The 14,230-nt window shown below is 41.7% G+C and overlaps 1 protein-coding gene across 1 annotated transcript in view; it reads right to left on the bottom strand.

Annotated features, from left to right (window-relative positions):
* The window catches only part of SLC23A2 (solute carrier family 23 member 2), a 138,285-nt gene extending 124,649 nt beyond the window's left edge, over positions 1-13,636 (bottom strand). The window contains exon 1 of the mRNA XM_069547962.1: positions 13,526-13,636. The gene's annotated coding sequence lies outside the window, so the exon portion shown is untranslated. The remainder of the gene's footprint in view (positions 1-13,525) is intronic.
* Between the last annotated feature and the right edge of the window lie 594 nt (positions 13,637-14,230).

Consider the following 14,230-nt stretch of genomic DNA (forward strand, 5'->3'; position numbering starts at 1 on the left):
GATTTTTTTTAACTTTTGCAAATTTGACATGCAAAAAATGACACCTGGTTTTAATCTTGATTTCTTTGATCCATGTGTATATACTTGAACAGTAAATGAACAGTAAATGTTCTCCTATGAACAGTAAATGCCTTTTTTTTTAAAGAAATTTCTAGATTTTTAAAATTAATTAATTTTATTTTTGGCTGCTCTGGATCTTTGTTGCTGCATGCGGGCATCTGCAGTTGCAGCGCACAGGCTTCTCACTGCATGGCTTCTCCTATGGTGGAGCATGGGCTCTGGGCATTTGGGTTTCAGTAGCTGCAGCCTCTGGATCCTTAGGGCAGGCAGGCTTTAGTAGCCTAAAGTATATGGGCTTCCCTGGTGGCTCATACAGTAACAAGTCTGCCTGCAATGTGGAAGACTCAGGTTCGACCCCTGAGTCGGGAAGATCCCCTGGATAAGGGCATAACAACCCACGCCAGTATTTGCCAGGAGAATCCCATGGACAGAGGAGCCTGGAGGGCTATGGTCCACAGGGTGGCAGAGTCAGAGATGACTGAAGTGACTTAGAACACGTGCACGCAAGGAAATTACCAAAGTACGACACAAAAGTCTCAGATTTTACTTTTTAATAGTACTGGAGCAAAAGTAAGGAATTAAGGCACAAGAGCTCCATCAACCAGAAAGAGACATCATATGTGCCCTATGCACTAAAGTGAAAGTGAAGTCACTTGGTCGCGTCCGACTCTTTGCGACCCTGTGGACTGTAGCCTACCAGGCTTCTCCATCCATGGGATTCTCCAGGCAAGAATACTGGAGTGGGTCACCATTTCCTTCTCCAGAGGATCTTCCCAACCCAGGGATCGAAGCCAGGTCTCTTGGAGGCAGACGCTTTAATCTCTGAGCCACCAGGGAAGCCTATGCTCTAAGACGAGCACTAAGCACCAAAAGTACCCAAGTTTAAAACTTGAGTGGAGAGCTTACCAATGACACCCAGTCTCCCATTCTGGCTGCCTAGAGTAAGGGCACCCAACTTCCAGACCATCACAGTTTAAGTTCCCATTTATTGGAACCAAGATGTTGACAACTTTTAAAGTTCAAATTTTACTTTTTAATTCAGGTGATTAACCCAAGCATATTTTAAAAGAGAAGCAAATTTGAAATCTGAAAAAATTTTAAACAAAATCATGTTCTGATAGATTATTCATCCATAAGAAAAATATTTCCTTGGAAAAATGAGATTTTTATTTTGAAAACTAAATCCCAAGAAAAACGATCCACAAATCAAAAGCTTATGTCTTAAGTACATCATAAAACTATAAGAAAAAATGGGCAGGCAAGATTATTAAAGTGTTAATATCTAGGATATAAAAAGAACTGCTATAAATCACCAGGAAAAAGATGAACACAGGATTAGAAAAACTAGTGAAAGAAATAAGTTAGTCAAACAAAAAAAACGCATTAAAAAGTATTCAAATTCACTAGTTATCAAAACAAAAGAAACATGGTTCTTCTCGGTTAAAAAAAAATTTTTTAGGTTTAAATAATAAGATTGAAAAAAATTTAAAAATAAATAAATAAATAATAAGATTGATTCCCTAACCTGGATGCAGAAATATCTGGCATATATGTTACATATGTATCAAAGCCTTAAAAATGCAAACGATATCCCTTCTTCTAAAAATGTAGCCTGAAGAAAAAAATCAGAAAAAAGCATATAGATTTCCATACAAGGCTATTCACCACTGTATTCTGTTCACTACAGTGGGGAAAGAAATAGCTCATAAACCAAATACCCAACAGTAGAAAGATCTGTCTAATAAAACATGATTCATTCAGCACAAATGAGCTGTTAAAAAACATGGGACTATTTAATGATTTAGTTATAAGCCTAAGACACATTGCTAAGCTTAAAAATGGGATTTAAAAGGCCCCTGTCTGTATGGGAATTCCCTGGCAGTCCAGTGGTTGGGACTCGGTGCTTTCACTGCAGCGGCCCAGATTCAATCCTGGAAGGGGGAACTAAGATCCCATGAGCTGTGTGGCAAGGACAAAAATAAAAGGCCCCATGAGGTCTGTTTTGAAACACATACAAATAAACATATATGCATATGTGAAAGACAGTATACTTTCAAACAAATCAGAAAAAAAGAGGGATCATCAATGAGTAAACTAAGCTTTTTTGTGTGTAAGTTTTCACCACAATTCCCAAATTCCTTAACATCTCTAAGATGGGACACTGGTCCCACTTTCAGATCTTTTTTCCAGGAATTCTTATCTTAATCCTGACCAATGCCTTCATATACTTCAGTAGCAATTCTAACCAACAGCTTCCATGTTCCCCATATCATAGTTAATTACTGTCAATTTCCTGCATATTCTTCTCAAATCAGCCCATTTCCTATAGCAAAAAGAAAAAGAACACAAAAATTCCTGAGAAATAACAGACACTCTCCAGGGAGTGTGCACTATCTTCGCTCTCTGTACAGACCAGGTACAACTATACACACCTAGGAGGAAGTCTAAAGCAAAACCATTCCTTGAGAGAATGACATCAGTGATAATATTAAGAGGAAATGCACAGACTTCTCTAATTTGAATACAATCTTCACCAAAGTGACTGAAAGCTTCACACGAGGCTCTCACTACTACAAAAACTTTTATAGCAATGGTTCTCAACTCTAGATGCAAACTGTAATCACCTGGGAGATTTTTTTTTTTTAACCCCTACACTTATATGCTATATACACTCTGATCAACTGCACCCTAGCTGATTCCAATTTGCTGTTAAGGAAATTAAGGCTGTTAATTTGCCGTTAAGGCTGCTGACTTGAAGCATTTTTTCCAAACATCATACCAGAGTGAGTAGAGAAATCAATTCAGTAGACTGGGGCCAGCAATTTTTTTTAAGTAAAAAATCAATCAAAAAAAAAAAAAAATGGGACTTCCCTGGTGGGCCAGTGGTTAAGAATACAATGCAGGGGACTCAGTTTCCATCCCTGTCGGGGAACTGGGATCCCACATGCCCCTGACCAACCAAGACTGCACACTGCAACTACTGAGCCTGTGAGACACAACAAGCTAGTCCCATGCACTGCAAGGAAAGGTCCTGCATGATTCAACCAAGATCCCATGTACTGCAACCAAGACTCTACTCAGTCAAATAAATAAATATTAAAAAAAAGAATGGAATGAAAATATCAGAAAATATCAGAATGTATTACTGTTAGCACAGATACATATTTCCTCATGAAATTTTTTGTTTATAATATGTAATTCTTGACAATACTACCCAGATTGACCTAAGATTGAATATAATCACTATCAAAAATCTCAGTTGTTTTTTGGAAAAAATTGACAAATTGATCCTAAAATTCACATGGAAATGTAAAGGACATAGAATAGTCAAAACAATTCTGAAAAAGAACAAAACTGGAGCACTCATGCTTTCCAATTTCAAAACTTAATAAAAAGTTGTGATAATTAAGACAACATAGTCCTGGTATAAACTGTTAGTCACTCAGTCATGTCCGATTCTTTTGTGACCCTATGGACTATAACCCACCAGGTTCCTCTATCCAAGGAATTTTCCAGGCAAGAATACTGGAGTGGGTAGCCACTCCCTTCTCCCGGGGGATCTTCTTGACCTGCACTGCATATAGATAGACATACAAATCAACAGAATAAAATTGAGAATTCAGAAATAAATCTTAACATTTGTCAGGTAAATCTGGACAAGGATGCCAGGACAATTCAATGGGGGGGAAAGAATAGCCTTTTTAAAAAATGCTGCTGGAAATCCATAAATAAAGACTTGAAGTTGGAGCCCCCCTACCTCATACCATATACAAAAAATGATCAAATACCCAAATCTATGTGATAAAACTATAAAACTCTTAGAATAAAACAAAGGGGTAAATCCTCTTAGAAATTACAACAAAAGTACAAGCAACAAAAAAGATAAACAGTACTTTACATTTTTAATTAAAACTTCAGAAAGTTTAGCTTAATTTAAAACTTGGAAAGTTTCAAAGGACATCAGCAAAGAAATAAAGACAACACATAAAATGGAAAAAGTTATTTGTAAAATTATGTATCAGGTAAGGGACATGTCACATATATTAAGAAAATTTATAACTCAACAATAAAAAGACAATCCAACTTCTAAAAAATGAGCAAAAGACTTAAGGCATTTCTCCAAAGACGACATAAAACTGGTGAACAAGCACATGAAAAACTGCCCCACTTCATTAGGAAAATGTAAATAAAAACCACAGTGAGACACCACTTCACACCTACTGGGATGGGTATACTCAAAGTCAGACAATAACACATGTGGAGAATTAGAACCGTCGAAAATTGCTGATGCCTCCACTTTGAAAAAATCTGGCAGTTCTTCAAAATGTTAAACAAAGAATTACCATATGATCCAGTAATTCCACTCCCTGATATTTATCAAAGAAAAATTAAAAACATGATCACACCAATGTTCACAGCACCATTCTTAACAGTAGCTAAAATCTAGAAACAACCTAGTGACCATCAACTCATTAGTAGATAAAATGTGGCACTGATTCTTGCAACAACGCAGACGTCTTAAAAACACTACGCTAAGTAAAAAGCCAATCACAAAAGACCACATGTTGTATGATTCCATTTATATGAAATACCCAGATAAGGCAAATTCACAGAAACAGTGCAGGTTAGTGTTGCCAAGGCCTGCTGCGGAGGGGAAAAAGGGGGATGACTGTTAATAGGTATGTGGTTTCTCAAATTAAGACAGTGGTGATGGTTACACAACTCTAAAAACAACTGAAACATACCTTTCAAAGTGAAGATTTTATGGTCTGTGAATTCTATCTCAATAAAGCTTTTCTTTTAAGGTTATTTTGTCAAGAGCCCCTTCCCTGTCATTCCCACAGAACCTCATGTGGTTCCTTTACCGTAAGACAGAAAGGTTATTTATTCATATTAACCCAAAGGCCTTACTTCAGAGTCTTGTATTTCACAACCAGATCAAAAAATTACTTTGGATGTCACAACTAATTTTTTCAGTAGAAAAAGTAAATATCAGAATATACATCAAATAATATTTTTGTGAAACTTGTTTTTGAGATATACACAGAGACATATATATGTCGGTGAAAAGTGAGTCAGTCAAAACAAAGTCTGGAAAATATATTTTAGAAGTTGACGGACACCTACTCAAGGAACAAAACAATAAGTACAAGATCTCAGAGTTGAAAAAAAAAAGTGCAAGAAAGCTGAAAGCACTTTGGAGCATTACCCTAGGCACTGAACTAAACACTAGAAGTGAACTGGACTCTTATGTCTGTTTTTACTAGTCACGTGAATAAAAGATTCCCTACCCTGTTAACTTCCCAGGACTTCTGAGAGGGTTCAGAGGAGCCTCCTGCTCCCAGGAAGTTCAGGATCACTGCTGGAAATACAGGACCCCAACTTACACTGGGTGTCAAAAAGCATGTACAGATAGGAGAACTTCAACAGAAAAGGAAAAATCGATACTGCTAGTATATTCAGTTTATCTCCACAGGTAAGAAAAAAGAAAGAAAGAAAGAAAACAAGAACCCACAAAACTACTCTGAGGGAAGGAACATTTTCTAAGACTGAGGGTCAGAATCCCTGATACAAAAACTATGAACAGCACAGAATAGCTGAACCTGAAGCAAAGGTATAAATTGTGTAGTTCCTTCCAGCTAAAAATCTGAGCTCATCCTTAAAACAGCACAAAAAATGAATTTGTAGAATTACAGAAACAGGGACAGATTCTACCAAAAATTTATTTTGCGGTATGCAAAAATCCCAGGGTTAATCTCAAGATAAGAAATTTTTTGTTCATTCAAACACTAAGTATGATATTTTAATTAAGTGAAAAAGACACTGAAAATAGGACACTTTAAAATCATTAAAGATTACATACATTAATACACACCAGTAAATACTGAAAATAAAAAGGACCACTATCACATTTAGACCTGTTCTGTAAGTACTCTGCAGTTTATATTAGGAAAAATAAGTATTTAAGAAGGAAAAAAACCAAGACCTTTTGCAGCTAGTATGACTGTTGACCCAAGAAACTCAAGAGAATCAACTGAAAAGTAAAACTTAACAGATTGTGGTCAGGTAGTGTGCCAGACACAGTGCTACTTCATTTCCCTTATGGACACACAAATGACTCCCCTTGCATCTAGGATATGGACTATGGGAGAAAATATTACTAATTCCAAGCTCGGCCCATAAGAAAACTTTTCCATGCACAAAATCTGACAAAATCTCGCAAAATCAGAGGCCAGATTTTGAAGTTAATTGTGATGCAAGATGGAAGGAGCCTAAATTCCCAACTCACCTGTTAGGGGAGAATCAGCTAGAAAAATGTGAGCAAGAAATAAGTTTTTGTTTTGTTAGTGCTAGACTTTGGCTAGCATTAATTAAGCTGAATAATAGGTGGTCAGGTATAAAATATATGGACTGCATATACACTTTCTTTACACTTGCTTTATAAAATTAGGAAATAGGGTAGATGGGAGGGAGGAGGAAGAAAATCATCTCACTCTAAATAGCAAACATTTTAAAATAAAGAGCAATAAATAAGTGATCTGTAGACCATACATTAGTGAGAACTTTAAAAATGAGAGCTATTAAATCTAAATGAATCATTTGTTGATAGAACAATTCAATATTATAGGATGAAGTCTCCCCAAATTAACATATATTTAATCAAACAGCCCATTAAAAGTTATTTTGAAACCCTAATTTTGTTCCTTTTTATGGATGAGTACTATTCTATTATATATATTATATATACCACATCTTCTTTATCCATTCATTTCTCAATGGACATTTAGGCTGCTTCCATGTCTTGGCCATTGTGAATAGTGTGGCTATGAACATAGGGTGCCTGTATATTTTTGAATTATAGTTTTGTCAAGATATACGCCCAGGAGTGGTACTGTTGGATCATACAGTAATTCTATTTTCAGTGTTCTGAGCAATCTCCATACTGTCTTCCATAGTGGCTGTACCAACTTACATTCCCACCAACAGTGCAGAAGAGTTCCCTTTCTCCACACCCTCTCCAGCATTTGTTTAAAAAATGCAAATCTTAATAGCATATTTCTCAAACAGAGGGAAACCAGAATCAAATATAACTTGTCTAACAGCATCAACTTTACTCAAAGATTAAAGAGGAAAAGTGTTTAATGTTAAGCCAAGTACTGATGTTTCTGGAATAGAATATAAAATCCACATTAATTTTAGATAAAAAGATTTAAAAGTGTCAGAGTTTTCATACTCCCAGCACTTCAAAATATGCAAATATTCCCCTATACCACACTTTTGTAGAGTAATTTGTGAAGCGGTATCTTAATATAGAAAGAGCTCTTGACAATAAAATGTGAACTCAAACTTTTCAGTAAATATTAATTATTACTATGAAGCAGGAATAAGCAAACTTTCTACAAAGAGCCGGATAGCAAATATTTTAGGCTTGCTGGTCATACAGTGTCCTGAATGGTCACAACTATGTTTAAATAAAACTTGTTTTACAAAAACAGATGCTGGTGGTTCCCCAATCAGCAACATTCTCATCATTTGGGAACTGGTTAGAAATTCAGATTACCAGGCCTCACCCCAGAACTTCTGAATGAAAAACTCTTAAGTTTAAGATCTACCATGTCAGACAAAAAAAGAGGCTGTACCCTCAACCAGGTAATGTGCCTTCTGGAGACAGCAAAGGATTTAAGCCAGCACTGCAGAGGGGACAAGAGTCTCCAAATTGGATACTGAAATAACCACAGAATAAACAGCATTTCAAGTAGTGCTTTTCATCAGAAGCAGGAGAAGACCACCCACAGTTATTATACCAACAACTTTGTAATGAAGTCTTGGTCCAGAATGGCAAAGTTCATGCAAGTTTAACACAGGCATGTATGTCGTTACTTGAACAAAGGGTTAGAGGGAAGCCACCTCAAAGGAAGACTATAAAAGGAAGGTGAATATGTTGGGTTTGAGGGCTTGTGGGAGGTTCCTCCAGGAACAAATGAGGGAACAGAAGGAATAAAGGACTCCAAGTTCGGGTGCAGACCAGACTTGGGTCAAATTCTGACTCAGCTACCATATTCTTGGGCAAGGAGTGAACCACCACCAACTTAAGCATTCTCAGAAGTAAACTAAGAATAATACCTACTTCCACAGGGCTGCTGTTAGTGAATACAAGAAGTGCCAGGCTAAGCACCTGGTGACCAACTGATACTAGTTTCTCTGCTCTCTTCTATGCCAACAGGAGCTAAGAAACACAGACCTTCAAGAAAGACTTCTATCACTAAGGGACCCAAGCTTTATTGGAGCATTAAGAGCAGAATTCAAGACCCAAGAGTTAACTTAGAAAAGTTAACCAAGCTCCAGTTTCTTCATTGATAAGATGCAGACTAGAACCACGTTGGCTGCCAGCTGTTGGAATCAACAATAACGACCTCAAGTGCTCAATCCATAGCCAGTGCCCATCAGCACTGTCTGGTCTTTCCTGGGTCCCCTCTATTGCTTAGACAGATTCCTGGAGAGAAGAACAATTTTTAAACTTCTTTTGAGTTCAACTTAGAAGATGGGAAGATTCAACTCTGTAAGATTCACATGCACATAAATGAGAACGGTAGCCACCCAAATAGGTAGGCCTACACCAGGCACTCACCGAGACACCCCAGGGCAACTGACACAACGAGACTGAGGATCAGCCGCTTTCAGAAAAGCCTGTGGAAAGAGCCCATTACTAAAGAAGGCTTTCTGGACCACAGAACAGAAAAAGCCGTGGTTTATAGTCCAATGCAACCTTGACCTCCTCATACGAAAAGAAGAAAGTGAAAAACTCATCAATGCTACAGAAAAACGATGATGAAGAAGACCCAGAGTCAAGACCATAGCCAACAGAAAGAGGCTGTGAGCTGCACTCTCAAGTTGCTGAAAAGTTCATGGGCAGTGAGACTAATTGGTTGAAATCTTAAGTATGATCCTCCATAAGATTATGCACTGCCCACTACTGTACCCATTACACTTCAATACTTAGATATTTCTATATATAGTATAACATATATATATTATGTTATATATATATATATATATATTGCATGATATACAAATCATGTCTATGAGACATCCTAATGGAGGGAACAGGCCATTTTTGATGAATCCAGATTTTTGCTTTTTGTGCTACCTTTAGATTCTAAGCCTGGCAAAGAAAAATAAGAAGTAATGCAAGAGACAGTTCTGAAAAAAAAAAAAAGTAGATGGAATTTTCCTTTATGAGAAATTTTCAAGGAAGGTTTTAGAGGCCACCCAGACCTGAGGTCAGGGGTTTGCCTGTCTGAGGTAAGAGGACAGAATTAAGACAAAGGACAAAGAGAAGTTCCCAAGAAGATTTACATTTCCATGCAAGAAGAACTGTTACAAGAAAGAACAAAATCTGACTCCATATTGGACCTGTTTCTGCTACTTTAACCTTTGCTTCCAGTTGCTTTTGTTCACTAAAAGGTTACTGTCCATACATAATGGTCTGCCAAGGGGAACCCTGTCCCTCTGCTTGAATCTTCGTTCAGAACCCCGTCTACCTGCGGATGGCTACAGGGAAGAAGAAATTAACATATCTGGCCTCCCCCATAAGGCTGGCCATTCCAGGAGATATTTGCAAGATTAATGGCCTTTTTACTTTACTTCCTCACCTCCCACCCCTCTATAAAAGAACCTAGCATCCAGACTCCAATAAGATGGCTATTTTGAGACATTAGTATGCCATCTTCTCAGTCTGTCAGCTTTCCAAACGAAGTCCTTATTCCTTCCTTCAACACCTGGTTTCTGATTTATTGGCCTGTCCTACTGCAAGCAGGCTTCCCTGGTAGCTCAGAGGTAAAGAATCCACCTGCCGATGGAGGAGAATAGGGTTTAACCCCTACGTCAGGAAGATGCTCTGGAGAAGCATGCTTGGAGGAAAAGGCCTCTCCAATATTCTTGCCTGGGAAGTCCCATGGACAGAGGAGCCTAGTAGGCTCGCAAAAGAGTCAGACATGACTTAGCAACTAAAACAACCACCACCTGTGGCAAGCAGAGCAAGCTTCAACTCAGTAACTGAATCCCCCACCAAACACTCACCCCCCCCCTCTACTACTGCATCTGGTCACACCAGGTTGGCATGGCAACTTAACATGCCATGGAATGTGTGGTTCCTGGGGCAGCCACTTTCCTTCTAGGTGCTTGGGCCAGAACTCTGCTCTTGCCCTCAACTCCCTCTCTCATTCCCCACATATGATCCATCAGCAATCTCCTCATTCCAACCTCACAATATGACTACTTCTCACCACCCCCCCCCCCACTCAATCACCATCTTCAGCCCTGTACTAGCTAGCTCCCCTGCAGACCTACCCTGCTCACCCAGACTTCAGTCTATTCTCAGACATCAACAATCAGCATGTCTCTATCCCCTCTCTGTTCACAACTCTCCAACGGCTCCCACCACCAACCCCGCTTTCAAAGTAAAATCTACAGGCCTTCCTCCTAGGTGCCTGTGGCCTACCGTCACTCAACTCCCATAGTCTTTCTGACCTCAAAATCATTATCTCTTCCTCCTGCCTCAGGGCCTTTGAATCTGCAGTTTTCTCCACTGGGAATGCTCTTACCCCAGACATCCACATGACTCGCTTCCTACCATCTCCACTCAAAGGTGACTCAGCTTCCTGTTCTACCTTTCCTAAAATTTCAGCTCCCACCCAACACTTACTACCCGAAATCCTGCCAGATTCTTCTTCAGAGCACAAAGTCTCATTGTCTGCCTCCACACTAGTGTGTGAACTATGTGTGTGGAGGAAATCTCCACACAGCATCTGGAGCACCAAAAGCATTACCTGGCACACCGTCTGCAGTTAATACATGCACTAAATGTGGGGAGGACTGTGAAAAGCCTAAGCTGCAAGCAGATCTCAAATCTTGGAGGGCCAACAATCTAGAACTGGTTACAAAACAACAGGCCAGAAACAGCAAAGTCAAGGAGAAAATAAAGAGAGTGCCATAAGGAGCACAAAAGACCAGTAAACCCCATGGTGGTAGCTCATAGCCTAATCTGAAGCAGGAATTCTCCCCCAGCAAAAGAATGAAAGAAAGTCCAGAGTCAGGCCCTCTGAGGGAAGAATAACTTTTAGAAAAGCAGGGAGTGAAAATGAATAAATAAGGTTACCTAGCATCGGGAACAGGCTAGTGTGTTGGGAGTTCTTTAGGCAAGACCTGGAAACAGGTCAGGGAAGGATTGCAAAATGTTTAAGTTAAAATAACCTAAGAGTATTAAATAAAAATAAATCAGCTTTTTAAAAGCTTCCATTTACAAGTACAAGCTCTATATAACTGCAAATTATGACTGCTTACTTCTAATTCCCTTAATCATAATGGGAAAATTCCTTAAAGCCATCAGTAATATAAGAAACGAGTCCCCAAACGGATCCCAGGTTTTTCTATGGAGACACTGAAGAGGGTGGCAATAATCAACTCAGAATTTCCAATATACCAGGTTTCAGTCAATAATGTTTAGATTAACAGCATCAGTCACCAAATTAGCTGAGGTACACCTAACTCATTCCTGCAATGCTATGAGCCTTTGCTACACAAAAGAGACAGGCAGTGTGGTCTGAAACCTAGCCAATATTCTAGACAGGTACTTTCATAAGCATTTTTGAAATATCCTAACAGACATTAACATTCAACTTAATTAGAACTTCCCTGATGGTCCATTGGCTAAGACTCCAAGCTCCCAATGCAGGGGGCAGTGGGGCTAGGGTTCCACCCTGGGGCAGAAAACTATGTCCCTGTGTAGAACCTAAGTCCCAGAAGAGCCAAATAAAGAAATAATTTTTTTTAAACAAAGATTAAAAAAAAACTCAACTTAAGTGACTTGCCACAGTCAGAAAATACAACTGCACACGACCATTTGAGGCATGGGGGTGGAGAACTAATACAACAAGGTATTAAAATACCAAGTTTCTTAAAAAAAAAAAAAAATTCACTCCCTACTCCAAGCAAAGAAGTGAAATGCCCTGGGATTCAAAGAAAGAATCTGGTCACCATTTCAGCAAAGGAAATAGTCTAGAAAGCAGATAGCTCATGTTCAGGCTGTCAGGTAAAACAAGTAGTCAGCTGGACACACCTACTCACCCCCTTTTAACTAAAACGTGTGCCATGAGGGCTTACTCTGTGCACACTCACTGCTGGGCTTTCAAAAGACAAGTGCCCAGAAAGCTATTAAATTCTGGATGAGTGCAAAGAATTCAGAATTCTGAGCTGAAAGACTCTTTTTATAAATCTCATAAGACTCACCTTCAGGGGCTAAATGCGCAAAGTCATATGTAAAGGTGAAAAGGCAGGTACAGACAACTGGAAGAGCGATGTCTCAGTACAACAGCATCCAAATGCAAAACATATAAAAATTAAAATGTTCCAACCACCACTGCCTCTAGCCTCTGGCTTCAAAGAGGAAGAAACTGGGTAAGAAAGGTCACATGGCAATTAATGACAGCTCATAATGACTGTCTCAGGACTCCCAGCCATGTCCTCACCCTGTCCAGCCTTCTCTGAACATAGGCGTCCAAATATTAGAAGGGTTAGCATCTTCCATCTCCTCTGTTACAGCACTGCAAGACTAAAAGTAGCAGCGACTCCTAATGCCTCAGACCCAGAAATCCCATACGGGTGACTTGCTTCCACCTGCAGTTGCCCTCATTTACCCTCTGCACTGACAATCAAGAATTTAAAGTCATGCTTAAAACCCCCAGCCTGCAGGCCGAATTCCTGTCAGCTACCCATCAAAGGGACATCTAGAGTCAAAAGGAGAAAATTCTGCGCCCATAAACTAGTCACACTCGAAAATGTCAATTTCTTTTTCCAAGAAGGTGGCAACAGGGGGACCCCAACCCCCGCGAGTCTTGTCAGAGAGGAAGGCCCTGGGGACCGGGCAGGAGCTGCTAAAATTACTTGGCGCAGCCACTGTAGGAGAGAAAGAAAGCAAAAATATAAAGGGCAACCCCCCCATCCTCTGCCGTCCCTCTTGATGGCCCTGCATTCCTGGGGGCACAGAGATGCCCGGGCGCACCGCCTGCGGAGGGCCGACCGGAGAGCGATCGCAGGCTGCGCGGGCCGAGGGCCGGGGAGGAGGCGGCAAGGACTGGGTCCCGGGGAGACCCCACTAGCCTGCCCGCCGCGCGGCCTGAGGGCCCGAGCGCCCCGCGGCTCCGGCCACGAGCAGGGGTGAGCGCTCAGGGGCCCGGCGGGGGCTGGGGGTCGCCAGGCATCCCTGGGTCCCGCAGCCAGGATGACCTGCCGGTGCGGGGACCCGGCAGACGGGCCAGGGTGTGGGGGCGCAGGCCGCGCCGCGGGGCCGCTGACAGCGCGCGGGGGCCGTGCCTGGTTGGCCTCGTGGGCGCCGCAGGCCCCTCGCTGCCGGGCCTGGCAGCTGCGGCCCGCGGCCAGGTAGGGGGCGCGGCGGCCGGGCTCTCACCTGGCTGCAGCTCGCCGGGCTCCCGTCCTGCCGGCTGCGCCTCCGCTGCGCCTCAGCTCCGCAGTACCAGCCGTTGCCTCTGGCTCCCGCGACTGCCGCCTGCAAAATGGCGCCGCGGAGGGGCGGGCCGGGGGCGGGGAGCCGTGGAGCCGCCCGCCCCCGCGCGGACCTGGACCCACCTCTCTCTCCGCGCCCGACCCCCGCCCTCTTGTCTCCCCCGAGGGAGGGGCTCCCCGCCCGTCCGCAAAGCTAAGGCAGCCGTCAGGCCCCCCATGTGCCCTCCCCTCGTCGTCCTCTCTGCCCCGCCACTCTCCATTTATTTCCCACCGCCCCTCGCGTGGGAAGCGCGCCCCTTCTCGTGCCTTCCAGTCTCACCGCTCTTGCGGACCCACTTGGACTGTAGAGCGCTTGCCTGGAGTGTCGTCCTCCTCGTATCCCCTCTTTAACCAGCCTGACACCGAGCGAGCTCTGTCGTCTCTCAGTGAAGATAATAAAGTAATCTGCGGCGCCTTGGGCTCAGTGGATTGGATGTCTTAAGGCACTTTCACTGTTTCTCCAGTTAGGCTGTCAGGGTTTTTGTTTTGTTTTGTTTTGTTTGTTTTTTAACTTACTGGGGAAGAGGTCCTCATTATATTGTGCAGACCGAGGCTTCTCAAACTCCCCTGAGGGTCGTATTTAGTTGCAGATTCTGATTCAGTGCGTTGG

Source organism: Ovis canadensis, chromosome 13, assembly GCF_042477335.2.
Source record: "Ovis canadensis isolate MfBH-ARS-UI-01 breed Bighorn chromosome 13, ARS-UI_OviCan_v2, whole genome shotgun sequence".
NCBI lineage: Eukaryota > Metazoa > Chordata > Mammalia > Artiodactyla > Bovidae > Ovis > Ovis canadensis.